Source organism: Gorilla gorilla, chromosome 13 (assembly GCF_029281585.2).
Source record: "Gorilla gorilla gorilla isolate KB3781 chromosome 13, NHGRI_mGorGor1-v2.1_pri, whole genome shotgun sequence".
NCBI classification, from domain to species: Eukaryota; Metazoa; Chordata; class Mammalia; order Primates; family Hominidae; genus Gorilla; species Gorilla gorilla.
This window is the reverse complement of record NC_073237.2, coordinates 97353302-97357500: the sequence shown is the minus strand read 5'-3', so window position 1 is coordinate 97357500 and position 4199 is coordinate 97353302. Positions and strand designations below refer to the sequence as shown.

The 4199-nt window shown below is 50.9% G+C and overlaps 1 protein-coding gene across 4 annotated transcripts in view; it reads right to left on the bottom strand.

The window, feature by feature from the left end:
- Positions 1-3390, bottom strand: part of PLPPR1 (phospholipid phosphatase related 1) — a 295944-nt gene extending 292554 nt beyond the window's left edge. For 2 of the 4 annotated variants that reach the window (XM_055350386.2, XM_063696625.1), the window contains exon 1: positions 2999-3370. The gene's annotated coding sequence lies outside the window, so the exon portion shown is untranslated. Of the gene's footprint in view, positions 1-2998 lie in introns of all 4 variants that reach the window. The other 2 variants (XM_055350385.2, XM_063696626.1) reach the window with 2 other exon arrangements.
- Positions 3391-4199: the final 809 nt, after the last annotated feature.

Below are 4199 nucleotides of genomic sequence, written 5' to 3'. Positions count from 1 at the left end.
TACTTCCAGGCCTTACAGAGATATTTCTGCCTGGAAAGCCCTTCTTTCCTCCTTGTCCTTGTTCAAGACTCAGCTAATGTCAAGCTCTCTGAGAAACCTTCTTGATCTTCTTACTCTCCTTGAGTTGGATGCCCTCCCTTTGTGCTTCCATGGCATTCTGAGCATATCTCTAAAAAACTCACTCTATAGCATTACTTGTTAATTGGTGTCACCCAGATGCTGTTCACCCTCAATGGCTCTAACCACATGAGATGGCTTATTGCCACCCTAATTTATCAGACACTCTCAAGTATTTCCTCTGCCTGGAATGTCCTTTCTATCCTTTCCTCCCTGGTAAAAGACTATTCATTTTTCTCAAAGATCACCTGCTCAAATCCTCCAGGGAAAGGAAAAAATCACTTTCATGCCTGTACTATTGGCACATGGTTTAACCTACAATTACAGCAGTTAATCAGATTGCATCATAGTTAAATACCTGTTACCTTGATGATTGGGACCATTTTTTACTTTCTAATCTTTTTTTTCCCAGCCTCTAGCATGTAACAAGTACTTATATATGTTTTCTGAATGGTGAGAAAATCCAGGAGGAGGGGATGAAGTGTACAGCATACACGTTAAGAGCTCATAGTACAATACAGAACCATCCTGCTTTCTATTTCATGTGTGTTCATCTTGTATTTACAACTAGAACATAAACACTTTGAGTGACAGAACTATGTTACATATTTTATATGACTTCCAATGCTAAATACAGGATAGGTGGTCAATAAATCCTTGTAAATAGAATCTAGTATAATCAAAATAAACTGATCTTGCAGATGAAGGAAGAGGAAATATATAATAACAAAGCAAATAAAGAGCTCTAGTGAAAGCAAAAAATATTCTTGATCTTTTCTTGCCAAGGTTTTCAAAGAAAATGATGAGAGTGTTCACCATGGGATAAAAAGGACATATGCTGACAATTATAGTTAAATCCCCTCTATGCCAATTTCACTTGAAAATATTCCTGGAAAGGTCTTTACTTCCCTAGTTATTTGAAAATAAAACACTAAGATTTCTATCTTACTGAATACCTTTAAAATCATAAAAGCGAAACTATTTTAATAATAAGCATCCCTTTCCCAATTCCCCCCCACCCCCCGCTTTTTTTTTTCCTTTCTTAAAAAAGCTTTTCACCTTTGGCTATGCTTACTTATGAGTGAAGATCACTTTCATAAGTCATTTCTCAATTAATCTCACAAATATCATGCTTTCTCCCACTTCAAAGAAGTCACAAAAATGTTAAAGATAAAAAGGTCCCCATCCCAAGCAGCAGAGAGACTCCCCAACCTGTCATCTCAAAGTCAAGAGAAGCCCTCACCCCCACCCGTGAGGAGCAGCAGGCATAAGTACTGGATCTGAGCTTCCGGAGTTTACTTCTGTCAGCATCAGCTTGGCTTCCAGATTCCCCATACACTTTTCCTAAAAATACAAGGCTCCTGACGTGCACAAGAGCCAAAAATGTACCTGTCTGCCCAACCCGCCTTCCAGGTACAACCAACACGTCAAGATGGAGAAACTTTCATACGAGGCACTTTCTAGACCTAAACAACTAATTTGTAAGTATGCTAAACGTTATCCCAGAAATAGTGAAGTCTTTTACGCTCCAGATGTGACATTCTAGACACCTCAAAACTAGCGTCCCACCGGAAGAATAGGAGCTGCCAACCATACAAGCAGAAGGGGCATAGAAATTCAGTGAAGGCTGTAGTGTACGTCCCCTCCAGTCAACCTCTTCCTGCCTTCATTAACCTCTAGTCACACCTCTCCTAAGTGACCATTATTTGTCCCTCTTCTGTCTCCCTTTGTCCCAGTCCTGGACTCCTCACAGGCTGACCCAGTCTCTGCTGTTTCAAAAGGCCATTCGATCTGACGCTTTTCCCGGGTGCAGCGGGTGCACTGCACTCTGAGATCCCGCCCCAGTAGTAGAAAGGATTTTAGGAAATCCTTTTCTCAGGACCTTTTCCGTTGGGCCGAAGAGATATTCAGAACCGTGCCTGTCCACCAACTAGATAGCAGACACCACAGAATCTCTCCCAGGAAAGAGGTTGAAAGGAAAAAAAAAAAACGACATCCCCACAAAGAAAAATAATAACCCAGAATCCTCCACATATTCCACACGTGCGTGTCATAAAACCCTTGGGAAATGGGTTGGGAGAGGATAAAGCCCCGTCTTCCCACTGCCGCCGCCGCAGCAGCAGCCCCTGTTCAGCTCCCAGCGCTGCCGCGGTGGTGTGCGTGAAGACAGCACCTTCCCTGGGGAGGAGAGACCCTAGCGCCTTCCGTTCTAGGAGGTGATTACGGCAAGCCTGTCAGTAACTCATCATTTATCCCCGCACTGACCCGAGCCTCACCGCGGCGCCTTTGGCACCGGAGCTCGATGAGAAAGCCGAAGGCCTCCCCTCCAATTTTCCAGGTGACACACACCCCCCACTATGCGCCTAGGACGCAGAGGGGTGGAAGGGAAGGATGACAGGTGCCCATGCCTGAGGGAAAATCAATGGCAACCCTTACAGCTTGGGGTGAGAAATCTCAACCCCCGCCCGGGTGGGAGGACTTGGCATCAGCTACCTGCAGGGCGCCCCCGCCTGCACACCCACCCAACGCGTGCAGGCTCGCGTTGCAGCCCGGAATGCAGTCAGGAGGGTGGAACGGGACGGAGGGAGCCTCCACGCCCCCTTTGTCTCCACGTTTCCCAGATGACATGGAAGGAAAGTTTATGAGCAGGGAGGTGGTAGCTTTCTGCTGGGTCAATCTGACACCTCGCAGGAGGCGACCCTCCCTGGGTTCGTCCTCTCCTCTGCACAGCCCCGGCGCCGCCTTCATCTGCACCTCGACACCCACAAGCAAGCCATGGGACACCTGCGCCGCCGGGTCCGGCCAGGAGCTTGCCCCGCGCTGCCCTACTGCCCCGGCGCAGAGACTTCCCCAGCGGCCGGGTTGCGGGCGCCGCACTCACCTCCCGCAGCTGAGCGTCCTCCAGTGCGCCCTACTGGGCCGTCCGGCTCCCGGGAGCGAGGTACATTCAGGCGGCGGTCCGAGACACGCTCTCCAGGCGCTGCTGCATTCCGCTTGCGTGGGAGAGCAAGCCGGCGAGCGAGCGGCGCGGGCGTGTACGAGTGTGTGTTTGTGCGAGTGTGTGCGCGAGTGTGTGTATGTGTGTGTCAGTGTTTGTGCGCGCGCCCGTGGGGCGGAGGTGCGCGGGATCACAGATGCCGCTGGGCGCCCATCCCGCGCTCTGCTTCCTCCGCTGCCTCCTCCTGGCGCTGCAGCTTGCACAGGGTCCAGGTTTCAGGATCTCCTGTTTGTTTAATGAAAGGAAAGAGCAAAAGGCTGGCGCGGAGGGGGCGGAGGAGGGGAGAGGCGGGGAGGGTGCCGGGCTGCGCATGCTCAAGAGAGACTCAGCTCTGGCTCCAGAGCCCAGACAGAGCAGAGAGAGTGAGCTCGGGGTAGAGGCGAGCCAGCCAGATTGCGTCCAGCGGCAGTCGCTCCGCGGGGTTCCCAGAAGGCAGCGGGGAAACCCCGCCGCAAAGGTGCGCCTAGCGCGGGGACTCCGCGGCGCATGCAGCGCTGGAAGCCAGTGGTGGGATCCCCACCCATCCTTGGAGACCGCTTCTGCCTCGAGTCCTCGGTAACGTGGGGCTGTCCTCTCCCGGTGTGGTTTTAGCGCTGGCGCGGGCGTTCCTGTGGGCCATTCTCTTGCTTCTACCCTGCGGGCAACCGAGATGCGTCTCCCCAGAGGTCCAGGAGGAACCACAGGCTGCAGGTCGCCCCGAACTAAAATGAGTTTCCTGGTGTGTGCTTCTTTCTTCCCCTCCCAACTTCCACTCCTTTAAGAGCAAGAAAAGGCAACGTCCAGTCGGGTCCCACGACAGCTTTAATGGGGCGAGGGCGAGAAGGGGGCTAGCGATAACTCTTTCAAACAACAAAGGAGGAGTGGAAGGAAGGTGAGTCTCTGAGGACCCCATACTAAGCCGCCTTTGATGATAGGGGTAAATGGAAGAGATATTTGCCCTATTTAAGAAGGCAAAAAAAAAAAAAAAAAAAAGAACAATGGGTTCATTGTCCCCTTGCCTAGAATGCCAACGCAATTCTAGGTCTTTGTGAGGCCTCTGACTACTTGGTAAAGTGGGAGAACTGTCAACTCGAAGAGAGTCCAG